Source organism: Nilaparvata lugens, chromosome 2 (assembly GCF_014356525.2).
Source record: "Nilaparvata lugens isolate BPH chromosome 2, ASM1435652v1, whole genome shotgun sequence".
NCBI lineage: Eukaryota > Metazoa > Arthropoda > Insecta > Hemiptera > Delphacidae > Nilaparvata > Nilaparvata lugens.
Genome location: NC_052505.1, coordinates 29,179,511 through 29,207,380, shown reverse-complemented (window position 1 = coordinate 29,207,380; position 27,870 = coordinate 29,179,511). Strand labels below are relative to the sequence as shown.

General features: G+C 34.3%; 1 protein-coding gene and 1 long non-coding RNA gene across 3 annotated transcripts in view; both read left to right on the top strand.

The window, feature by feature from the left end:
* The window catches only part of LOC111047351, a 363,987-nt gene that overhangs the window by 52,829 nt on the left and 283,288 nt on the right, over positions 1-27,870 (top strand). The window lies entirely within an intron of this gene.
* On the top strand, positions 293-27,742 carry LOC120349845. Its single transcript, XR_005570452.1, has 4 exons — positions 293-384; positions 1,243-1,376; positions 2,148-2,271; positions 27,604-27,742. It is a non-coding gene; the product is annotated as an uncharacterized LOC120349845 (long non-coding RNA).

Here is a 27,870-nt window from a genome sequence, read left to right as displayed (position 1 = left end):
ATGTCGCACAATAATGAAAACACCAAGCCTATGAAATAATTTTCAAGTTTTCAATTCAAATAATAATACTACTATTTTATTGATTCCAACATTATTTCAGTGGAAGCACAAATGTCCCACATAAAGAAATCATTAATCCTCCCCTGAAATATAGAATTTTTCAATGTTAACAATAAAGATTGTCTATATCAATAACTTTGAAATTGCCGGGGTGATGCATGCATGTTGCGCATGATCGGCAGCCATCTTAAGATTTCCTGTCTCCTTCAAGGTGATGGTGTTGCGGTGAAGTCAGTGTTGTCTGTTCTCCTTTGTTTTATCGCGTCATCAAGTCATAGTTTGTTTATTCTGCTGATTTTTAATTGCTGAAGTTCTTAAATTAAGGTAAGATCATTAATTTATGTCCAGTATATTTATTGATAAGTTTAATAGCATACCGTACAGAAGTTACCTACTAAACAAAGCTGTTTAGGCTAGTGATGGCAAAGCGTTCCCCAGACAAATAATTTGTAAAGCAGTTGTTTTTTTAAAAGCACTATGGTAAATAATAATTATGTTTGGCCCTATCAATAACCCTGATACAACAGTAATTGCAATGTTTAGTAAGTATAAGTTAATTTTTTCCATTTTCAAACCCCAATAGGTGATTAAACAAACTGTTAACATTGTTAGTTAACCTCAAACTTATAAAACAACTATCAAGTGTGGTTTCAATTTTATGATTTAGGTAATCATTTTTAAACTAGTGATTATATGATTCAGTAATAATAGATTGATTTAATATCATAAATGGTCATGATATGAAAGAAGCTATTGTAAAATGTTACAATAATAGAGCTAATACCAGAATAGGCCTACCAACTAATAATATTAGTTATTTATAGGCATATTAGGGACTATGCTTACATTTGACCAAATTAACTTTTGAATAGCCTACAGTATTTTGATAAGATAAAACATTATTTATTTCAATGTGACTAGTATCAAATCAACCTTTTGAGAAATTCTCTAAATAAACTGTGAATAGCAGCAATCATTCTTATTGATAGGCTACAATTTAATTATTAGTTCAGTACAATGTATGGTCCTTATTCCTTATTCCTTTTTGTCCTTGAATACTCCCTTGTATTGGTTTATTGTTTGAATACTATCAATATATTAAAACCATACTAAATTATTACTTCAAAATTTCTTTTAATTAGATAATTGCTTTCTTACATGTAATGTTTCATTTGATTTCAGACCAAAGTGGGAATAGAACTGCAGATACGTATCATACTAAAATCCACCATGACAGACGAATATGATGCCAACTAGTTGGATTAGATTTGAAAAAAAGTTCTTCTCCTTTCTACATCTGATGAAAGCCATTTTCAGTAAGTTGCACTCTATTTCCTTCAATAATCAACTTTTTCAACATACATAAACAAACTTACTTGTAACCTTTACAAACAAACTTAGGCTACCTACAATATATTCAAGAATTACTGGAGCAGTTTTAAGATTTGATGTAAGGCCCTATTAATAACCCTAATATAACAGTAATTGCAATTTTTAGTGTGTATAAGTTAAATAATGTTTATCAATTCCAAACACTAACAGGTGATTAAACTGTTAGAATTGTTGGTTAACCTCAAACTTGTAAAAAAACTATTTAGTGGTTTTACTTTCATGATTCAATACCTTTTAAGCTAGTGATTATATGATTCAGTAATAATAGATCGATTTAATATCATAGATGGTTATGATATAAAAGAAGCTATTGTAAAATGTTACAATAATAGAACTATTCATAACACCATAATAGAACTACTCACACTAATTATTAGTTAGGCTATATTTATTAGGGACTAGAGTTACATTTGAACTAAATTTTTTTTTAAATATTTTGATTAGATTAAAGCATATTTATTCCAATATGACCAGTATAAAATCACCCCCTTGAGAAATACTTTACTTTAAATAAATTGTAAATAGAAGCAATCATTCTCATTGATAGGCTACAATTTGATAATTAGTTCAGTACTATGTAAGGTCCTTGAATACTCTCTTGTATTGGTTTATTGTTATATTATTTAATATCACTTATTAAATTCCTTTCAATTAGAAAATCGCATTCATACATTTAATGTTTCATTTGATTTCAGGCAAAGGTGGGAATAGAACTGCAGACGCATATACTGAAATCCACCATGACAGACGAATATGCTGCCAAACTACAGTTGGATTGGATTTAAAACTCCTTTCTACATCTGATGGAAACCATTTTTAGTAAGTTACACTCTACTATTTCCTTCAAGAATCAATTCTTTCACCATTCATAAACAACTTACTTTACAACCTCAAAAACAACTTCATAAACAACCTTTACAACCAAACTTCCCTACAATATATTCAAGAATCACTGAAGCACTTTTAAGATTTTAAAATGATAACTTTATAATTGAATAGGCTCAGATTTTTAATTTTATATGAAGCAAAAATTTTTTGTAGAACTAGCTGCAAATTAGTATATTAATTTCCAAAGAACCATCTTGGAGACTTGAGTCACGAGAAAAATTGGGTCAGAAGTGCAGCTGCAGAGCTAAGTTACATATTTCTATCAATGATTCATATGTTAGTATTAAGTGGATGTGAATGCTTGTAAAGATTAAATGTATCTTATGCCCCAAGTAACAAATAATATTTAGTCATCTATTTGAATTAACATATTACAAACAGGCATTTGCCCTTAACAGTAAATTACAAAATTACAGTTATTGATTGAAAATTAGTCCAAATAATGAGGTTATGAGTCAAAATGTTTTGTTTCTTTAAAGATTTGCACTCTAGAAGAAGGAAGGAATTCCTTAAAACAAGAAACAATAATTCAATTTTTTAAATGCTCTTGTCTCAAAATTTCAAATTTTAGAATTATTGATTCTTGTTCTAAGGTACAGTTTTAATGTTGGATATGTTACAAGAAGTTTGACGAATGAGTGAACTGGCAGAAGTGTGAACCGCGGCTAGAGTCGGTGTAAGGTTGTGCAAAGGCTAAAAATAAAATTGATACTGGTGATATTTTTTAAAGTTTTTCGGTTTGTATATCATCAAGCTATCTAAATGAAAAGGTATTCTCAGGAAAACATTTTTTCCGATCATTACTTTTTGAGATATGAGAGCCTAAAGTTTAAATTTTTGGGACAGAACATTTAAAATTCGGTAAAAGATGAATCCTTGAGATTTAGAGGATAGATTCTTCATAGTATTGTTGAACTATTTAAAAAAAAATTCTGAAAATATCCATTTAATCGAAAATACAAGGTTTTTGGGCCACTCTGTATCTATATAGAACAAGACAATTATTTGTCATGAAAATATTGGTTGGTTCTGAATTTATTTATCCTTTTGTGGATACAATCACAAATCATATAAATATAATTTGGAGAGAATAGCAGGCTTTGCCCAAAACTATTTTATTCCCAAATTTTAATAATGAATAACATGTCCCAAAATGTTTTTATAATTTTACTGCTGAAAGTTCAAGTTTAATTTTCATTGATGTTTAAAAATATAGGTATAAAAATCAGAAATAAAAAATAAATTGCTAGCAGGCCCTCTTTTTCATGTCTATATTGACTGGACTAATATGGTTGCAACTTTGAGCAAGTTAGTGTGAATGCATTACTGGGAAAAAAACATACCTATAGTATTTTTTCTTTAGGGCTACTTTTGAATAATAATTGAAAATAGAAATCAAAGAGAAATAAAAATAATATTATTTCAATATTTTTATTTCTAAAAAGAAATATGCCAATTTTAAAATGGATACTTGAATTTCTGTCTTTATTTACATACCTACAGGTATGGTTTGAAAAACAAATACGGTTATCTACTACAGTACAGTGTAAATATGACCTAAAATGCTAACCTTGCTAACATATAAAAATTAACATACAATAAAAATAAGTAACATCCATATTTACATAACCAAAAATGTCATATATTCGACTATAAAGGAATAGCACATTCGCTCCTGGGTGGCACATATATGTGCCACATGACTAATCAACTCCTCCCAATAAAAAATTAGGTTTACTTCATATATACCAGTCAATTAATACAGGATACTCCACACATTCCAAATCATATCACCTGTTGAAATGAATATTTCCTTAACAGTAATTTGAATTACTCTGGAAGATCGTTAAATTCCTCAAGTTTCTCAAATTTCAGAGTTTTTTCACTCGTGACACATATTATATGTGCCACTCGGTCTTTATATAGAATGGTGAGTGTAAACCAAGGATAGTGTATAGCAGGTTGCCTCAATCGCGTTTACATACGCTGATGAGATGGCATGAGCCTACGTCAAACTCCAACCTCTCCGCTGGCAAACGCCGGCTTCCCATAAGAATTACATACAAAACACCGCGTCAAATATCACTTCCTCACATAAAAACCGCTGTATTGATAAAAAATATGAATATGCTATTCAATTCAGAAAGAAACAAGCTCCACATCAATGTGTATTTTGAAAACATTAATTCATTTCAAAAAGTGTAGAAAGTCCTTGAATCTTATCACTATATTCAATCGGTAAAGCCTATTATTATTTGTGAAAAGGCTGGTAACTTATTTGTTTTGGACTTATTTTAAACAATAATATGACAAAATGAAGCAAACTTATTTAATTTTATGCTGGTCGTCCAATAATATTTAAAAATGATTGTTTCTTATTTGACAATTGTTTGTGAAAATTGATAGTTGTATCATCGCCCGGAATGCTAGTTGCAAGCATTTGTATTAATGATATTTGTTTAAGACTTTATTAATTGACATATACCTAGAACCAATTTAGCGAAATCATGGAAGTGTTCTCCATGGTTACAAGTTATTTTTAGAACGTTGAACTGTCTGGTTACTAATAATTATTTCAGTTGTCTACTGGAAAGCGTAGTGCCAACACGTTGCTCTTGTATTGTGTTTTGTTTCTGCTCAGTGCAGTATTATTATTATTATTGACGATTATTAGTATATTTTATTGATTATTTTCATGGGACACAAATTTACAAAGGAAATACCATATATTATTCACGGTAGTATGATATTTTTTATTTCAATGTGTCCATTGGATACTTATGAATGCAAAAACACTTGTGTAAAGCAAGAATAGATCTTAATCATAATTTATATAGTTCAACAAATTATAACTTCAAATAATATAACATTAGTTATTCATGAAATTATTCAACTACCTTACAGTACAGTAGTGTAATGCGCTTTATTTTTTGATAAAATAACATCATTAAAGTCATTAAAAGTCATGATTATCTATTTTTTTATCAAAATTAGGATAAATAAAAATATTTATAATGTTTAAATGATGTTCATATATTCTTAGGGCTTATCTAGACTGTTTATTTTTGTGATAGAGCTAGGCAACCGTTGATGGGTTCGCATTGCTATGTTTCAGGAGTTGTTGATAAAATAACGTTAATATCCTGAAATTCCTAAAGAAGCTGTTAGTTCTTTCCACAGACTTCATAAGGATAAAATTTCTAAATGAGAATAGAATCTGTTTAAGAGAAAGAACTAAAACGATGCAGAAAAAACTAATAGAAAGTACAAAAACGTATTTGAAATGGTATTATCAAATCAAATTGTGTGTTCAAACGATTTGTTTTAGACTCGCCGGTAACATTTATAGGATTTTTACTGAAAATTAGTTTGATATTGTTTCAAAGGGGATAAAATGCTAAACATTCTGATGTCAATCACTTCTACATAAAGTTGATGGTTGATTTGCTATGAGGGCTCAAAGTTTGGCATTTTTAAATTTTAATGCATGTTAAGCCGGGACAAGAGGTCGCAGCATGACGTCACACCATAGCAGGCTGCGTTCTCCACGAGTCTTATGTGATCAAGGCAACCTACTATTATACTATTCTTGAGTGTAAACCACCTGAACCAACCCATTTTTTTTTCAATTATAAGGAAATAGCAGTATCATCAAAGGCCAATGACATACATAAATACGTACACAAAATTCATCATTAGTAAATTATTATTATTGATCATGTTTTCAAAGTATAAAAATAAAAAACCAAGAAAATATTTGACTTACAAATAGAAAATTGAATTGTCCAATATGTTGTGAAATGAAAATAGTCCATTCAATAAACTTATTTGTGAATAAAACAATCATGTCAAAAAGGCTTTCTTTTATGAAAGTATGGAATAATCATAAATTATGAACTCTTTGTCAACTTGCTCTTTAAGTAAAGTAACTCGAAATTTGAAAAATAATCAAGTAAGGATTAATTAATTAAATTCAATAAATAATCTGCCGATATATGGCTTCTTTTGGGCGCCACCCAGTCTTTTCAACTGGGAAATGATAGTTCCCGGATAAACACCAGGAAAATGGTAAAATATAAATAAAATTAACCTGAAACTCTTACTCTGGGTCGTGAATTCGGGATTTGTTGAATAAAACAAAAGATCAATAAGTTATTACTGAATTATATTGAGAATTCAAATTAAACTGAATGAAATGAAAATGAAATAGTGCTGAGAAGCCTTACAAATGGAATAAAATGGAAAATGGAAAGAGCTTCAAAAACTAAACTGAATCAAAAAAATATAATCAATTGATGAATTTGATTATAAGATGAAATCTCAAAAATTACTAGAATATTATTTATTAAATGAATTAAAATCGATACATACAATTATCAATAGAGTTCATATATTCAAAGAAATGTTCAAAACTAAATTCAAAAGAATACTTTAAAATAAATTTGGAATCTAAAAATTGAATAAAAAAAACTGTTCCTCTGAAATTACTAATTGATTAAACCCTACTTTAAAAAGGACACTGGAAAGTTGTTGTTATTTTTGGCTAATGGAGTCACAAATCAATAATTGAAATTCTAGTAGACTATGTGTTGAAAATGAAACTGAGGATAAGACTCACTGTAGCTTGATCACATCACTCTCCTATGAATTGTGATATCTGATGCTGCTGTCTGCAAATCCCAGAGAAAACTTCAACACAGGACACTTGTCACCTCTCAATGACCGATTCTTCAAGACTGGCTTGGGACGTTCTCGTTCCTCCATATATAGCCTAATGTGTCAACCTGTCGCTCATGTGTGGGGTTCCTCTTCATAAGGGATCTTTGACTACCACCACTACTTGCCAATATTTATCTTCCCAGTATTTAACAATATTGGGGATTCTACTTCAAACTTTATTTATTACTCACAGTTCTCTTTCAGAGGAATAATAAATAATCTAGAGTTTGTGATAAAATGAAGCTCTTTCAATAAAAAATATTTTCCCTGACTCTCAGCTATGAAACTGAATCATGAAAATGACATACAATACTTTTCTCCAAGATTCAATTTCCATTTTGAAACATCAATAATATGAATAAATACATCAAAGCAAAATACATCAATTACATCAAAGGCAATACATACATTAATTACATCAACAGCAATACATAAATATGAATGAATACATCGAATTAACAAGAGCTAAATACATAGTTTACATCAAAAGTAATTCAAGAATAAGGATGAATACATCAAATCTAATTCAAATGAGACATAGGAACATAAAGTCAATTACATGAAGTATTAATACATTTCAGTCTAAATTAATCATTGTAATTTCATATTGATTGTCTTTATATACATATTTATTTGTAGTGCACTACCCTAAACTATGAAAAGAGCCTACCTAATACTCATGAGTATGTGAACTACCGGTATTCAAATACAATTTATATTAGGCCAACTAATACTAAATTACCAATTTTTAGTGATCTTTATTAATTGGAATTAGTGATGTAAGTGATTTAACCTATGATATCTTATTATTTATTTAATTACAAAAGCTTTTTGAATTTCAATTGAAATTTAAGTCATTGACCTCTGAACATTCTAGTTTTGTCACATGGTTGTCGAAATCCTTAATTATTACCACATGCTCAACTTGTGAAGTTGTGCTCCTGGGGGGGTTATCTCTTATGATAGAGTCCCACGTTATGAAGCTATTGTGAGAAGTTGTGGATTGTAATTCCTTCACAGATAATACGATGTTTCTGGTATTTATAAGAGCAGTCTCTAAATTCCCTCTTTTGCGAATAAATTCACAAAAAATTAAGGCCTTCCGGCTCGCAAAATTACTGGGTTCAAACCTCAGCTCTAGCTCAGTGGTAGAAACATGAATTTTATAAATACAAATAATCACCATAAGGTTCAGTGACCGGTGATTGGTAATTCTTACCGCTGCTTCTATGAAGTTCTTGAAGAATACCAGTAAGGAAATTAAAAGAATATTTGATGACTGATTATCAGTAACCATGTACCACTAGAGAATAATCAGGACCAACTATAGTTGTTTCTAGTTGATTCTTAAAACGCTCGTCGTGAATACAAGTATTCACCAATATACCCTTTCAAAATTCCTTAGAACTTACAACGCCAGTTCTTGAAGCTCTCTGGATCCTTATATGATATAACTGGAACCTTATTAATATAATTTCTTAATATACTTGTTCTGGCTGATAAAATGAATATCATCAAAGGATGATAAATATTGAGTGCTCTGAATAAGGTTAATATTACTTGATTCAATAATTTTAAATGCTGCAAAATATTTGTTGATATTAAAACAGCTCAAACTGTATATCACGAGATGAACTAGGATAAAATAAATTTCTACGATTTGTATGCTGACATAAAACACAAAATATATTCCCACAAAAAAGATGTGCATAAGATATTCGATATATCTATAATTTACTTAAATAATCTATTTCTAAAATCTGAATAATTATCACAGGCTTTGCTAATATTCACAATAGTGAGTTTCAAATTCATAAATATATTATATTTAATACTGGTACTTAGACTTCCAATCAATACGCAATTCTGCAAATAAAAACCTGTTCGGTCTATAAGTTTGATATACTATACTTTGTTCAATAAACAAAATTAATATTTAATAAATTAATATTCAAACATGAGATCTCAGGGATTTATATGAATTCGGGCTGTGCATGGAAGTAAGCTTCCTACATATATTAAATAAATTTATAAAATGTTCTTATAGACTATGTGATATTGTTCAACACGTGGTGACTTTTTATTTTAATTCTAATTAATTGGAATAGCGCTTTTTGTTTTAATAATTACCCCCACTGGACGTAGAAAAAAACGAAAAAACGAGCTCGTTTGGTTTGACTTATCACTCACTGACTGAAGTTCTAGATGTTCTCGTGGATTGAATTAATTATTTCCAATAATTAATTGGGTAGGCTCCTTTTCGTCACCGCTGGGCTAACGCGTGATCCAGATTTTTATAAGTTTCTTTCGAATTAAAGCTATTTTTATGGGAATCTTTACAATTACGAACTCCTTGACAGCACTGAGTTCACAAATAATTAACATTCAACAAACATACATTACATTTAAAAAAGGGTTTGGCTTAATAGTTCATTAAAAATTTTTAAAAGGAAGAAGAAAAAACCCTAAACTCCATGTGCATCCTCTCGGGTTGGGATCTTAAGCCAGAAGAAGGAGGTTTTCAGAAAAATTTGCCTCTTCCTAGAATAATTCTGTAAGCTACTCTCTGATTGGCCTTCAATTTAATAGACTCAATACAATTGGTTGCCTTGGGAATCAGGGCTTCCTCGGCTTTATAATAGAAAAAATTAAATAAAAGAAGTTTTTATACAAATATATGGAGTGTTTATCTTAAATTGAATTCATAAATAAATCGTAACATACGATTTTAATAGATAATACATTTAGTTTTTATATGAGTTTTGTATACTCTTGATTTATCATGCTTTTTTTGGATTATAATAAATATTTATACAGAAATAATAGTTGTTTGTAATTCTACACATCGACTTCCTTTAGTATACATAATATATCCTTTATGAGTGAATTTTATATGATTCAACCGGTCATATGGGTTGATCGAATAATCAGCTGATTCGTTCAGTATTGGTTCTGATAATTATCGATTTATCCAAGATCGACTAATTCTTTTCAAAATGTAAACAAGTAACTCTAACCTCAATGTTCATGCATTTTATTTTTTTTTTATAATCCGCCAATAATAAGTATGCCGCTTTATAATTTTTTGATCTTACCAATGGGTTCCATAATTATTAAATCACAATAATACATGTTTTCTTATCGTTGTTGATAATGCTATTACTCCTAATCGCTAATAATACTTGCTTTGAGTTGATTTACTCTTTGGGTAGGTCTAACCTTCTTTCCAATTTTATAGTTCTATTACATTTCATTGGCTCATTTAAAAATATTTGGTGGTTTCAAATTACCACGTGACACAAAACGCCCTCTGATTTCTGATTTAAAACGACAATTCGAGAATATAATATAAATTTTATGATCCAGTTGGTTTTGGATCAGAAATCATACATGTTACAAAGTCTGCTAATAACTCTACTGAGAATCCTACCTCCTAACAATTCAACAACATATACAACAATAAATAAATTCAATTCAAATACATACGCCTTACATCGGCCAATCTCCTTCTACACACAATACACAATATAAACTATCTCCTCCTCCATACATAATATAAATCTTTTTTCTAATCCACGCTCCGCCCTCAGGCCAGAAGCACATTTGAACGTTGGTGCAAAATCATTGCCAACCTAACAAACTGGTAATTCTCCGACTTGCAGAGTATAATATATTTTCTCCCTCAACATAGAACAGTGACTTGTACATTTTCATTTCATTCTCTTGCAGAATTTGGGCTTTGCTTTCATATAATGGATATTTTTAAGGATAATCTTTGGTAGGTTTTATCAACAAGAACTTCTTATTCCTCTAATACATTGAGACTTGGGATTAATGCTTTTGGTGGTAACTATGCGGTTTGATCATTTGGCGGATAATTTTAGTGATTTTCTTAATTAGTTTATACATAAATAATAATAATATAATATTTTTATAATATCTCTACATTTGTCTATCCTCAACTTTTCTGGGTTTCAAATTGGTTTTGAAAATTTTTGAATTGATTCTCTTAGCATAAATCACGCCCTCATTCGTCAGTACTTTAATAATATTTTCTTTAATTGCTATCACAGCCATAATAATAATACTATTCACGAAATAAATCAATGTATTTATTGTATTTCTTCCAACATAACCTTTCCATAAACAACAATCGTATAATTCCATTTTCGATAAACAATGTACTATTCCATTCAATTTTATTTCACACGTTTTACCATCCATTATTATATTTTCCACATGTTCTTTAACTGACATCATAGTCATACTAATAATCTTAACAAAATGAATCAGCATAATTGTCAAGCTTGTAACATAACCTCTTGGTGAACGATACACAGATGTTCTTTCCTTCAATGAACAATTCATTCCTTCTTTAAATTTTAATGCACATATTCCATCTTCCAATAGCTTCCTATAATAATTTCTTCCTTTATCATTTTCTAAACCCGTATCCGTTATTACTTTTTCCTTGTTTTTGAGCATGTTCCTTTTCTTTATTCCGTAATTGCAATCACGACGGTAAGCTGCTTGCTTGAACCGCGTGTGCTTCGGGTGCATGTTGGTATCATTATCCACTTCATTCTGGTGCCGGTATTCCTCCCTGCATGTTGCCTTCTTTTCCTGGTTGCTTGGTTCCTGTGCCTCTTTTTTGTGGTGTTTGAATTTGGCATGCGGACGGTAACCTCTCTTCCAGCGCCTTCTCTGTCGTTTTCTCCGGTGGGCCTTCCGGTGTTGGACTCTAGGGTTCGCTCCGACGTTGTCCTGCCGGTCACACTTTCGGCTTGCTTTGGTAGCGGTTTGCTCCTTGAACCTAGTGTGCCGCGGGTGGATCCAACGATGCTTGGGTGGTGGCTGCTCAAACCGGGTAGGTTGTGGGGTTATTGCATGCTGGTACACAGGTTCGGTGCATGACTGTGGTTCATTATTTTTAGGCTTGGTTATTGGCAATTCTTTAATCATTTCTGTGTCAATGCTGTAAAATATTTTCGGTGGTGGGCTGGTTACTGGTGGTAGTTCTTCGGGAGGGAATAGTAGACTTAATATAGGTTGTTTTTTGCATACCGAATTTGATGCATGTTTGACATCTTTATTTGGTGGCGGGCTGGTGCGGTGGTGGATTTGTTCTGGTGGTTGATTTACTGTAGGTTTTTGTTGGTCTGTTATTATTGTGCATGCCACTGTATAGGATGTGTTTAGCCTGTTGCTATTATGATGAGGAGAATGATTGGAATCTCCTGTACGGTCGTTTACCTGACTGGATTCAGAAGTGACGGATTGGATACAGTGTAAATGTTCCATTAATTCTTTGCAACTGGAAATCGAAGATACTGCTAGTGTCATGCGAACATTGTAAGGAAGCTTTTTTGTTAATATATTTGCTAATGATGTATCCGCCAAAGATTCGTCTAGTTGCGAATTCTTACACATCATCTTAGCTACGAATTCAGTATATGATTGTCTGCCTCTATTATCATATGTGCATGATATAATCTCTGATAGTGCGTCCATCTGCTTACGTTTACTCCAATACTGCTGCAGGAATTGGGAGATGAAGTCCTCCAAGCTATTGATATCTCGCATCCGGCTCTGGAAAAACATCAGCGGCTCGCCGAGTAATAGACTGGACAGTTGGAAGCGCCATACTAACCAAGAGGTGGGTATCAATTCCTGAATAGCTTTTATTTGATCTATGAATGGTCTGGGTTGCATATGACGGTAGGAATTATCGAATTTTCCAAGACTTTGAAAAAGCTGAGTGCCGTTTACTACTTCATTCGGTGTATACTGCACTCGACTGACCGGGATATTTTCCATACGTGTCTCTATTCTGGAGACTCGTTCTTCATTTGCGATCCATTTATCATTCATAATTTTCTTATGTGTATTCACTTCATCATACAATCCGGTTAGCTTCAACTGCTGTCCGCCTATAGCATTCTCCAACATGCCATATCTCTCACTTGATTTTGCCCCCTCCTCCGCTAAATTTGCCATACATGCCTGCACGTTACTTTGTTCCTTGACTATTTCTACTATTTTCTTATTATTTTCCTCCACTTTCGACTCTATCTCGCCCTTATTTTCTAACACCTTTCCCATGACCGTTCCCATGATAGCGGTGCCCAGCTCCTTACCCAATACGTCCACCTGTTTTTCAACTTCCTTTGGTACGTCATCCAACCGTTCATTTATTTGACAGGTGACATCATCTAGACGAGTTTCTAGCTTTTTGATAACTGCAGATTGAGTATCTATTTTTGTATCTATTATATTTCTCACTTCCTCCCTGAAGCTAGAAAATTTTGCATCCATGGTTTTAATACCTTCTTGTACAGTCTTGGTAATATTTTCAGTGATAGTTTCACTATTTTTCTGCATAGCTTCCCGGTTTGCCTTCGCTTCGTTGTCCTGTCTTGCTAAGATTTGACTGAGCATGAGTTTGAGTTCGTTTGTAGAATCATTTGCCATAAGATTGGTAATGTAACCGACTGAAGAGTCTAATGTTGTATTGCGTTTTTCCAGGTTGGTGGCGGATGGCGGTTGACTAGTCACGTTGGATGGCGATTGGGTGGCGGCACTCTCTGTTCCCTCGGCGACGCTTGGAGCGATCTGCGAAGACGCCGGTACCGGGTTGGACGCCCTCACTCCCTCAGTCGGACTCTCATCGGAATTACTCGCATCGACGGCGTTATCGATCTTCGTAGAAGACAATTGGGCCAAGTTTTGCGGGTCGAAATTGATGGAGCATATGCTGCCTCCCTCTCTCTCTCGTGGGGTCTCCGCTGCATTGTCCTGGGGCTGTTGATTTGCCGGTGTCGTGGCTGCATAGTTTTGGGGGTGTTCGCTGAAGTAGGAAATTTGCGAGTTAGCCGGCGACTGGTTCATGGTGACGTTATTATGGAATACTTCGAGTAAATAGCCAAGTGTGTTGCCAAGTCTCAGGAATATTAAAATGGATTCAGTGATAGTGCCTATTCTGGATAAAATTGTGTTGTGTTAAAGTTTCAAGTGTCATGTACATATATTACAAAAAGACCTTCGAGTGCTACAGGTACGCTTATCAACATAGACAGATATGGCTTACAAATTACACTAATATAGTTCTTAAAATTTTAATTAGGGTCTTATCCTCCTGAATAACCACAGTATTATAATGCCTCAAATAACCTATAACCCTGGTCAGCATACAATGTCTAGATTCAAAGATCAAAATCAAATTTTTACTATGACTTTTATGGAAATTTCCATCCAATTTTTTTCTCTATTATGAGAATTATATTATCAAACTCGTGTGATACAGTTTGTCTGTATTCATGCAGCTTGAAAAATTTTAATTTGAAGAGCAACTCAATTATTTTAGCCAGAACTTACAATAGATTATCAGATATATCTTGTCGAAACAACTTCAGATTATGTTTCTTGCAGCTTTCAGTTTTATCAATAATTTCATTAATCATTGATAGTAAGATTGAGTAGGTAAGCTTTTCATCACGCTCCACTGGTTGGGTGCCATTGTGTGAAGTTGTGCTCCTGGGGGGGTTATCTCTTATGATAGAGTCCCACGTTATGAAGCTATTGTGAGAAGTTGTGGATTGTAATTCCTTCACAGATAATACGATGTTTCTGGTATTTATAAGAGCAGTCTCTAAATTCCCTCTTTTGCGAATAAATTCACAAAAAATTAAGGCCTTCCGGCTCGCAAAATTACTGGGTTCAAACCTCAGCTCTAGCTCAGTGGTAGAAACATGAATTTTATAAATACAAATAATCACCATAAGGTTCAGTGACCGGTGATTGGTAATTCTTACCGCTGCTTCTATGAAGTTCTTGAAGAATACCAGTAAGGAAATTAAAAGAATATTTGATGACTGATTATCAGTAACCATGTACCACTAGAGAATAATCAGGACCAACTATAGTTGTTTCTAGTTGATTCTTAAAACGCTCGTCGTGAATACAAGCATTCACCAATATACCCTTTCAAAATTCCTTAGAACTTACAACGCCAGTTCTTGAAGCTCTCTGGATCCTTATATGATATAACTGGAACCTTATTAATATAATTTCTTAATATATTTGTTCTGGCTGATAAAATGAATATCATCAAAGGATGATAAATATTGAGTGCTCTGAATAAGGTTAATATTACTTGATTCAATAATTTTAAATGCTGCAAAATATTTGTTGATATTAAAACAGCTCAAACTGTATATCACGAGATGAACTAGGATAAAATAAATTTCTACGATTTGTATGCTGACATAAAACACAAAATATATTCCCACAAAAAAGATGTGCATAAGATATTCGATATATCTATAATTTACTTAAATAATCTATTTCAAAAATCTGAATAATTATCACAGGCTTTACTAATATTCACAATAGTGAGTTTCAAATTCATAAATATATTATATTTAATACTGGTACTTAGACTTCCAATCAATACGCAATTCTGCAAATAAAAACCTGTTCGGTCTATAAGTTTGATATACTATACTTTGTTCAATAAACAAAATTAATATTTAATAAATTAATATTCAAACATGAGATCTCAGGGATTTATATGAATTCGGGCTGTGCATGGAAGTAAGCTTCCTACATATATTAAATAAATTTATAAAATGTTCTTATAGACTATGTGATATTGTTCAACACGTGGTGACTTTTTATTTTAATTCTAATTAATTGGAATAGCGCTTTTTGTTTTAATAATTACCCCCACTGGACGTAGAAAAAACGAAAAAACGAGCTCGTTTGGTTTGACTTATCACTCACTGACTGAAGTTCTAGTTGTTCTCGTGGATTGAATTAATTATTTCCAATAATTAATTGGGTAGGCTCCTTTTCGTCACTGCTGGGCTAACGCGTGATCCAGATTTTTATAAGTTTCTTTCGAATTAAAGCTATTTTTATGGGAATCTTTACAATTACGAACTCCTTGACAGCACTGAGTTCACAAATAATTAACATTCAACAAACATACATTACATTTAAAAAAGGGTTTGGCTTAATAGTTCATTAAAAATTTTTAAAAGGAAGAAGAAAAAACCCTAAACTCCATGTGCATCCTCTCGGGTTGGGATCTTAAGCCAGAAGAAGGAGGTTTTCAGAAAAATTTGCCTCTTCCTAGAATAATTCTGTAAGCTACTCTCTGATTGGCCTTCAATTTAATAGACTCAATACAATTGGTTGCCTTGGGAATCAGGGCTTCCTCGGCTTTATAATAGAAAAAATTAAATAAAAGAAGTTTTTATACAAATATATGGAGTGTTTATCTTAAATTGAATTCATAAATAAATCGTAACATACGATTTTAATAGATAATACATTTAGTTTTTATATGAGTTTTGTATACTCTTGATTTATCATGCTTTTTTGGATTATAATAAATATTTATACAGAAATAATAGTTGTTTGTAATTCTACACATCGACTTCCTTTAGAAAGACATTGTAAATATCTCGTCAGAAATATACGTGCAACGTTATATGATGGAAGCCGAATTTACCAACAGTAGATGACAATTAAGCTTGCCTTTTCACCATCCTTGATTCATCTCCTACCTCGGGGACACCTGAATACCTTACCTGGGAGTTGTAAGCTCAATAATATAAATATTACATTAGGTACTCTGCAGATTTTCGGTGAGTTGTTCTTTCATATATTCATTGCATGTACTTGTTTCTGTAGAGATATCACTTGTTTCTTTTCTATTCAATACAGTCCACTTTACATCAAAATTATTGATTACCAATTTAAAATCAATATAAATTTCGTAAAGTTGAACCTTAGAGTTTACATTGGTCATCCAGGCCGAATTTTATTGGCTATTTTTTATTCAAATATTTGGCAAGCACTTATCCAATTTTATTGTAAATCGTTTGTGCATGCTAGGGTTCAAACCTGTTTGTACATTATGAATTGAGCCGATCAAGTTGGTTCACTCTTATCTCTATTGTCCGATCGGAACCGTTACTTTGCAATGCTGATAACGTTATCGCTTAGCTTGCTTCGTCTATTGAGCTTTCTCTGTTCAATTTGTACTAACATTATCATTTTGCTTGCTTGAATCATCAATGAAAATCGTTCATTGTTGCATTCGTAATTTTATTCGAAAATTAGTAAATGAAAATCATTAAGACCTTTCCAATATCCAATCATGAGTGAAAAGAAGTTAAAGCTCAAACGAGCTAAACTTGAGCAATATTTCTATCGTATTCAACGTACTTTCGATTTGTCGAAAAAGGCTTTAAAAGAAGAAGCTAGTGCTAAACAATTTCTAATTCTCTATAGTTCCACTCTTAAAACTGTTCAGGATTATGAAGCTGTTGAAATGGAAATACAGGAGCTTGAAATGGAAAAAGACCCGGAATTTGTACCCAAATTTAGTAGTTCACATATGGAAATGTTCGAACATATGGAAGCAATTGCTAGTGAATTGAAAAAACGCAGTCAGGTTGTACCTAGTGTTTCTACCCCGGCTCAACCTGTATCTTCCAATAAGGATTCGTCTAATATTTTACCGAAAATTGAAATTCCTGTGTTCGACGGAGATCAATCAAAATGGGCGGTATTCTACGAAATGTTTAAATGCATGATTCATGACAACAAATCGATTCCAAATCAACAAAAGGTCCAATATCTGGTGTCCAAACTATCTGGAGAAGCGGCTAATATTTCACGTCATCTACCACCTATTGCTAATAATTATGAAATTATTTGGGATGCATTAATTAAGCGGTTCAATGACCCCCGCTCACTCTCAAATGTGTACTTGAAACAAATTTTCGAATTCAATTGTCTAAAATCTGAGTCTCGTGCAGGTTTAGTTTCTATAGTCGATCAGTTCTGTGGTTCAATTACTGCTTTAAAACGCCTACGAGGTGAAGATGTATCTGATGCAATATTTCTGTTCCAAGCGTTGAAAATTTTAGATCCTGTTTCTCGAAAGGCATTTGAAGCTTCAGTTCATACTAAGGATGATCCCACATATACTGATTTTGTTTCATTCATCGAAAGGCAGATTAAATCGTTACCGCATGATGAATCGTCTAAACAATGCAAGCCAGTAGTGAAACCAATACCAAAATCAAAAGTGTTGGTTGTTCAATCGAATTCGCAAGTGACCAAATCACCGGTAAAAATATCAGAATGTCTGAAATGTTCGATGACAAATCATAAATTGATCAATTGTCGTCTTTTTCGTCAGTTATCACCTTGGGACCGTTTTCGTTTTGTTAAGGAGAAGGGTTGCTGTTTGAAATGTTTCTCGCCAGCCCATCGTAGTAAAGATTGTACTTCTTCCAACTGCGAGGAATGTAGTCAGAAGCATAATTCGCTTTTACATTTCGGAAATGCTTCAAATTCGTCATCAAATTCGGATGCGAAAAAGGTAGAAAATAATACTATTACCTGTTGTTCTATCGATTCGAAGTCGGCACCGTATAGTGTTCTACTATCAACTGCTCAAGTCGAGGTACCTGATAAGAGAGGTAGATTGCACAAAATAAGAGTTTTAGTTGATTCAGCTAGTCAAAGTCATTTCATTACTCGTAAACTTTGTCGTGAATTGCAACTATTGATTTCTCCTTTCCAATTAATTGTGAATGGTTTTGGCGGAAATTCGCAATCAGTTTTTGGTCGTACTTTTGTCACGCTTCAATCTCGACTCGATTCTAGTGTTAAATTTTCCATTGAACCATTAGTTGTCGAAAAAATCATGGAACAGCTTCCCACTAGTAAAATTGATAATTCTAAATTATCAAATTTGTTTGGTCTTCGACTTGCTGATGAAAGTTATCACATTCCCAGCGAAATTGACGCTATTATAGGAGCTGAATTAGTGCCCCATATTTTCCGAAATGGTCGTGTGGAAATTGATTCGAATTATTTGATGGCCTTGGAAAGTGTTTTCGGTTATATTTTGATGGGTAGAGCCCCTATTTTAACTCAATCTTCAGAAAATTCAACGTGTTTGATGACTTGTCTAACATCACCGTTGGATAAGTTGGTTCGAAAATTTTGGGAAGTGGAAAGCGTTCCAGATGTAGGAAAACAACTCACTGCTGATGAGTTGGAATGCGAGAAGGATTTTGCATCGTCCGTTCGTCATGAAAATTCGGGTAGATTCGTTGTCTCATTATCGTTTTCAAAATCCCCTGATTGTCTTGGTGATTCTTATGCTATGTCAGAACGTCGACTCATCAGTTTCGAGAAACGACTGGCACGTGATCCAAACATGCGTTTAGTGTATCACGATGTCCTCTTGGATTATCTCAAACAAGGACACATGGAATTGATAAAAAATCAGAGTGATAAAAGTGGTTATTTTATACCTCATCATGCTGTAATCAAAACTCAGAGTCAATCAACGCCTTCGCGTATTGTCTTTGACGCAGGCGCGAAAACTACTACTGGAGTATCATTGAATGATATACTTCATATCGGCCCCAAGTTGCAAACGGATATTTTCGTTCTGTTAGTCAATTTTCGGTTATTTTCTATCGCTGTAACTGCTGATATAAAGCAGATGTATAGACAGATTCTTGTCGATGAATCATGTCGCGAATTTCAGCGTTTGTTATGGAGATTTTCGTCCAATGATCCCATACAAATTTTTGAATTAAAAACTGTCGTATTTGGTCTGAGTGAGTCACCGTTTCTAGCTCTCAGAACTGTCCATCAACTTGTTCAAGAAGAAGGTGAAAATTTCCCTGATGCTAAAGCTCGTATTCCGAGTGACATGTTTATGGATGATTTGGTGACAAGTGTGTCTTCTTTAGGTGAAGCAAATCGTCTTTGTAGTCAGGCTAAAGAATTGTTCGAGAGAGGCGGATTCGAACTTACTAAATGGAGTTCCAATTCACCTGAATTGATGAATGATTTCTCGGAAGATGAAAAATCGGCCTTGTCTAAAGATTTCGAGATGGGAAATTTGTTGGCTGTCCTAGGTTTGAAATGGCAACCTGGTAGTGATTCGTTTTGTTTTTCAGTGAATCCTAATCAGTCTGTTCCTACCAAACGTCACATTTTATCGGTAGTAGCACGCATTTTCGATCCTTTGGGACTCTTGTCACCCCTAACTTTGTTTCTTAAATGTTTAATTAAACAATTATGGAATGCTGGTCTTGATTGGGACGATTCAGTACCTCCCTCTATTGCGCTTCAATGGGAGACATGTCAGAAGGAGTTCCCTCTATTGTCCAATCTCTTCATACCACGTCATTTAGGAGTGATGAATGATTCGAAAATTACTGTCATTGGTTTCTGTGATGCATCGACTTTAGGTTATGGTGGTGTGATCTACATAAAATCTCAAATGGATATGCAACCTGCAACTATCACATTGTTGTGCGCTAAATCAAAAGTCGCGCCATCTAAGACTTTATCCATACCTAGGCTTGAATTATGCGCGGCGCTCTTGCTCGCTGAATTAATACAGGTTGTTGTCTCTGTTTTGAGCCTTCGTTGTCACGTGACTCGCGTTGTTGCATTATCGGATTCAACTGTTGTCTTACATTGGATCAGGGGCTGTCCATCTAGATGGCAATCTTTCGTCGCTAATCGAGTTACGAAAATTCAAGACTGTCCTATCAACAACTGGTTACACGTGGCAGGAAATTCAAACCCAGCTGATCCCATTTCAAGAGGTTTATCCCCTTCTGAAATAATTAATCATGATTTGTGGTGGTCTGGCCCCTCTTGGCTAATGTTAGAAGAGAGTGATTGGCCCGTCAAGGTCGATCTGGAACCTATAGAGTGTCTACCTGAGGTCAAGGTTCACTCAATTGTCACTGTAGTACAGTCGGAAAATTCATCTATTAATTCGATTCATCTTTTAATTGCTCGTTGTTCCAACTACCAACGTCTATTGCGTATCATAGTGTTAATATTGAAAGTACTTCGTCTATTGCCTAAACCTCATGAATTAGATTTCGATTTGGCGGAAAAACATTTGTGTAAAGTCGTACAAAAAATTCATTTTTCGAAAGAATTACTGGAATTGAAAGCTGGGAAAGAATGTACTTCTCATCTTCAACAACTGTCACCCTTTCTTGATCATGATATTATTCGTGTGGGTGGACGTTTACAAAATTCTGAGTTGAATTATGACAGCTGTCATCCGATTATATTACCGAAAAATGATCCATTGGTCACGCTTTTGATTGATTATTTTCATGAAAAGCACTGTCACGCTGGACCTCATTTATTGGCGTCTATTTTGAGACAAAAATATTGGATTTTATCAGCCCGTGTCCTTATAAGGAGTCATGTACGAAAATGTAACAAGTGTTTTCACTATTGTCCCACTCTTACACCGCCGAAAATGGGCAATCTGCCAGCCTGTAGAACTCTGTCGTCTAAACCATTCGTCCAATGTGGAGTTGATTATGGTGGACCCATTCGAATCACCATGGCCAGGCGTCGGAATCCTTTCATATTTGAATCGTACATTTGTCTTTTTGTCTGTATGGCAACTAAAGCCGTTCACATTGAATTAGTTTCGGACTTATCGACCCAAATGTTCTTATCAGCTTTTCGCCGTTTCCTTGCTCAACAAGGTCCTTGTAAGGTCATGTATTCCGATAATGGTACCAACTTCGTCGGCGCCTATGATGAGCTAATAAAATTGTCACGGATGCTGAACTCCAAGGAATATCAAAACCTGCTCCAGAATGAACTTGCTGATCATAGCATTGAGTGGAATTTCATCCCGCCAGGTTCACCTCACTTCGGCGGTCTTTGGGAGGCGAATATAAAATCAGTAAAGTCACACCTGTTTCGAGTTATTGGTAACCAGTTGTTGACTTACGAAGAATTGAACACTGTCTTAGTTCAAATTGAGGCTGTACTTAACTCACGCCCGTTATGTCAAATGAGCGTGGATCCGAGTGAACCCCTCGCCATCACACCGGCTCATTTTCTCACTTTGACACCTCTTAAGTACCTTCCTATGTTAAATGTGGAAGATCGTCCAATGAATCGCTTGGATCGGTTTGAATTAGTCAATCAAATGGTTCAGTCTTTCTGGAGCCGTTGGCACAAAGAATACTTACATGAATTACAAACCCGTGTGAAATGGTGTAAGGATTCCACCCCTCTCACGGTTGGTACAATCGTCCTAGTGGATCAACCAAATGTCGCACCGTTGAAATGGCCTCTGGGGGTGATTGAGGAAGTATTTCCCGGTGCTGACGGTGTCATTCGAGTGGCTATGGTGCGGTGCGCCAATGGTCGCTTCAAAAGGCCGGCTACAAAGTTGTATCCGTTGCCTACTCAATAATTTTCCTTTTGCATTTTTTGTTTTATTCTCGTTTTGTTTTATTTTTATTTCTTTCGTCGTTTATTCATTGTTTTTTCGTTTCTTTGTTCTCTAGCCTTGTCTGAAAATAGCTTTTCAGCCGGGGGGGGGGGATGTTGGAGCCAGCTCTAGTTTTCATTTTTCGTTTTTGAATTGGACACGCGCTCCTCGTTCAGTTCGTATTTCTTTCACTTGAGTGCGTCGCGCTCACTAGCCGGTAGGCTGTTTCTTTCAGTTCAGTCTCGCTTTGTAATAGCTTGCCTCGAGTCGGGAATTGATATTATTCGTCGATCATTCCCAGAAGAAAATCGTTCTTCAAATTATTATTTTTTTGTTAATGTTAAATCGTACACCATAAACCTACGTTTGGAAGAGTGTTTGCCAAACTCCCTTTAGTTGAAAGTTTTTAACTATTATTTTTCGATTGGAAAGTTCACCGATCTATAGTCTTGAAAGACATTGTAAATATCTCGTCAGAAATATACATGCAACGTTATATGATGGAAGCCGAATTTACCAACAGTAGATGACAATTAAGCTTGCCTTTTCACCATCCTTGATTCATCTCCTACCTCGGGGACACCTGAATACCTTACCTGGGAGTTGTAAGCTCAATAATATAAATATTACATTAGGTACTCTGCAGATTTTCGGTGAGTTGTTCTTTCATATATTCATTGCATGTACTTGTTTCTGTAGAGATATCACTTGTTTCTTTTCTATTCAATACAGTCCACTTTACATCAAAATTATTGATTACCAATTTAAAATCAATATAAATTTCGTAAAGTTGAACCTTAGAGTTTACAAATACAAATGCACATATACAGAGTGAGCAGGCACGGCCCTAGGGACTTTGCCGCCCTGGGCCAGATCGGCAACTGCCGCCCCCCCCCGCAAGTATCCCGTCTTCAATAATTGTTAATCCCGGGTTCCACCCCTCCTTGAGCGATCGCCTAACGCCGGTTACACATTGGGCGGTTTCTGCCGGGGTGGTAATTTCGCCGTCGCCGCCGTTCGAGCAGTAGTCTATGGACTTGAATGGAAGCTTACACACTGGGCGGCAGAAACGGCGTGCGGCTATATTGCCGTTGGCGGCAGCTGTGCAGCCGTCCACTGCCTCTGCGGCTGGCGGTGTTTTTGCCGCTCTTGTCTACGCAGTGGCATATGTGACCAAATGGGCGTTAACACATTTGGCGGTTTCTACCGTCTTTGCTGATCAGTCGTCTTTCCCAGTTGCTCCAAGTCAGAGGTCTTTGAAAATCAGCCTTTTAATTTGTGTCTTGTTGTAAAGTTTGTAAGTTGTTTATGACATTTATTTATTGTTTAGGTGTTTGTGGTTGACGAGTGTGAGAAAATTAGTAAGTTAATAAACAATGAGTTGTTAATATCTTTTGTAGAACAGAGGCGAGTTTTGTGGGACAAAACCCTTGACATATTTAAGGATCGAGATGCAACAAGGAATGCGTGGAAGGAAGTGTGTATGGAGATTAGGGGGGATTTTGAAACTCTGGATGACAAGAAAAAAACTGTAATATATTGTATATCACTGTCGATTTAATAAAATCGTTCATTTCAATATTAATCCAAGCAAGGTGATTTCTCTGCTGTCTTCTTTTCCTTCGCCGGCACAACAAAAGTAGGTAGTAGAAGTTGTTGTCTTTCCATTTTAAGTTAAGCACTTAATACTTATACTTTTGTAAAATGTGCAAAATACAATTAACTTAACGGAGTGATCCGTGGTCTAGTGGATAGAGTGCTTGCGTAGCAGCATAGAGATCCCGGGTTCAAACCCCACTGAGAGCCAAAAGTTTTTTAAACAGATCACTCCCGTGTTATCGGATGGGCACGTTAAACTGTCGGTCCCGGCTGAAGTATGACAGTCGTAAGGCCCATTGACGGCTTAAATTATATATTCTGGCGGTGGAACATTCCCGCAAGGAACTCCCCACCAACAAAAGCCATACAAATTTATTTTATTTATTTTACTGAACACTCATGAAACAGAGAAGTCACAACACATTTGTGATGAAGAACTACAAGAATTAATTTGGCTGCTGATCATACGTGGCGGTAATTTTGCTGCTCGATGTTTGGCGGTATTTTTTCCGCTGAATGTGTAAGCTCGACTTTTTTTTCGAGGCGGCGACGGCAGTTTCGCCGCTGTGGCAGAAACCGCCCAGTGTGTAACCAGCATTACTATTGTGTCTCCGCTGAGATGCGGCACCACAGAGTCTCAGTAAACTCTAAAAAACTATGTTTAACAATATTTAATGACATTTAAACAAATATGTTGGGGAACAGTAAAGTCCAGTCAATATAGACATAAAAAAGGGGGTTTGCTTGCAATTTATATCGTAGTTCTGATTTTTTAATATTTTATTCGGATACATGAGAGAGGTTCAGAACCAAATTCTTCATGTGAAATTCCCTTGTGCTAATACAGAGTGGCCCAAAAACCTCGTATTTTAGGTTCATTTTCCAGTTTTCAGCTATTTCCGGCAAAATCATTGATCAGACAGAAAAATTTGCTCTTGCCTTTTTTAAGATCATAGAATTCTGAATGAAATGGAATCATTCGGAACTCTATCTCCAATGAGTACTGAGTTATGATTTTTCAAATATGAGTAATATTTTAAGAAAAAAAATCAATTTGATCATATTTAGTATTTGATCAACAATATATCCCGATTACAATCTAGATGTAAAATTCGAAATCCTCTGGGCGTATTTTTGTGCTCTAAAATCTGAGACTAGGTAGAGCGCTCTATCTCATATAGATTTCCAGGTACACTTGACAACAATGCTCATTGTATTGTGAAAAACACCTCATTTTTAGCTTCAACCATCATCACCATCTATATTGTCCTTACAGTGATATTTCGCACAATGATATAAGCTCATGAGATTATGTTCTATGAGAATCACCCGTTAGTTGCACTTCATTTCAGTATTTCCTAGTGGAGAGGCACGCGAGGACACGATCAAGGATCATTTAAGGATCAAGCTATCAAAATGAAAAAGTTTTCTTAGGAAAACATTTTTTTTCAATCTTTCTGAGACATGAGCGCCTGAAGTTTAAATTTTTGGGACAGAACATTTCAAATTCGGTACAAGATAAATCCATAAAATTCATGGTATTTTTGATTTAATAAAACAATAATAAAAATAAAAAATTGCATGGTTGCCTGTAAAGTCGGTATATGGGCGAAAGTTTTACGTGACAACGACTTTGAGTGGTAAAATAATTTTAATGTGAATATTCATTCGTATAGTAGGAAGAAGGATGAAATAATAACTCACAATGAGAGTGAGTGAGAGGCACGCGTCCCTTCCACTCGGGCATGGTTAGCCCGCGCCCACCTAAGAGCGAGAGAGACAACCATTGACTTGACATTTTGAATTAGTGGCGCAGTCGCAGGAGATTGCTTGCGGCGCCTGCGCAGGTTGACTGCTCCGTTTCACTCTCTCTCCAGGTGAATGCCTTCGGGTTGGTGCGGCATTGCTCGCCACTGCTCCTATTCATGCTCTTTCCAGACGACCGTGAACCGAAACGAACGCTCTCACTCGCTCTCATTGTGAGCGCATAACGTGGGAATGTAACGCAGTTTCTTGAAGTGTCTCCCGGCAAACCAATTTATAAGACATTGTCACGTCAATAATAAAAAATTATCAATTTTTGAGAAAGTCATTCAATTTACTAAAAATGACCAAAAATAGCGTTTAGTTGAGTTTTTTTGTAAATTGAATAACTTTCTCAAAAATTGATATTTTCAGAAAATGTTTCAAAATTTTCTTGTTTTATTCAATCAACAATACCATGAAGAATTTATCTCGTACCGAATTTGAAATGTCCTGTCCCAAAAATTTAAACTTCAACTAATCTCAAAAAAGTAATGATTGGAAGAAAATGTTTTCCTAAGAAAACTTTTTCATTTTGATATATACTGGTACAAATCAAAAAATTTGAAAAATATCACCAGTACAAGAAAGTTTATTTTTAGCCTTTGCACAGCCTTAAGAAGTAGACTGCAACATAGTATCAGGCCTACTTAACTTGCTAAGTAATTAGAACTACAATTTCTACAAGTTTGTTTACACACACCACCTGTTTAATTAAGTAGAACTCGACTGACCTTTGCATGGGGAAATTCCTTCACCAATTCTTCAAGATCTGGGGACTGAACTATTTTATGTTCGCTAGACCACTCAGACATTCCTGGGACATTGTTGATCTTAGAAAAGTCTTCATTAGCTCGAGGTTGGAAAGCTTCTTATATAATTTTACCATTCACATTTGATATTATGAATTATTTATTATTTATTTGTATTTTAAAATTTTCTGTTCCTTTAAATTTGCCGCCCCCAAAACCTGCCGCCCTGGGCGGCCGCCCAGCCCTGGGGCCGGGCCTAAGAGTGAGTCATATGTATGGGAACCCTTCAATAATTTGGATCCTGTTGTAGATATAATTCTGTAACTTTCAGAATAAGTTATTGATAGAATACTCTACCTTTTAATGTACAACTGAGTTCCAACCCCACATAAGGGGTTTACTTGGGGGTTGTAACTGGGTTATTTAAAATGTAAACACCCATTGTTTGGTAAATCATTCTAAAGGTCTTTTTAAAACAAGAAAGATGACATCAATAATAATGATGTATGATACTTGTATCCAAAATGGCGGCTGATTGAAGTTTTAGGTTTTGAAGAAATGAGGGGTTGTAACTCAAATATTTAAAATGTAAACACCCATTGTGTGGTACATAATTTTAAAGACCTTTTTAAAACAAGAATGACAACATCAATAAAAATGTTCTATGATACTTTTATCAAAAATGGCGGCTGATTGAAGTTTTAGTTTTTATAGAAATGATTGATAAAAGTTATAAAACTTAAAACAACACTTTTTTGATGAATAATGGAACACATTGAAAAACTGATTATTTATTTAGTAATCTGTTTGGTACTTTTTACATTTCATTTCAAAAGATGCTCCTTATGAAGGTTCAAGTCAACCACTTATGAGGGATTAAAATTCATTTATGTATGTCAAAAGGTAGAGTATTCGACCAATAACTTATCCTGAAAGTTACAGTATGTATATCAGTCTCCAACTTATAAAAGTTTTTAAGCTACATAATCAGCATTCTGAGAATTGATTACCGAGGAATTTTATATTTTACTCATAATAACCTATTAAGTTATCCCACTAAACTGTACATTTCATATTTTACAGGACCAAGAGCAGAGAGACTATGCCTCATGAAGCTCAAATCGAGGACGATAGCAGTTCAAAGTAAAAATATATAATTAGTTATAAATTGAAAGTTCAATTTTTGTAATATTTAATAAAAATCATTGCATTTTATTGAAAATAATGTTTTCTTATTTACATTTTTGCTCATATAGATATACTCTGAAGTTGAGCTTTAAAGAAAATAAACTAATATAGATATTAATATATAATATTTAATATTTTAATAGATATTCAAAGTAATAATTG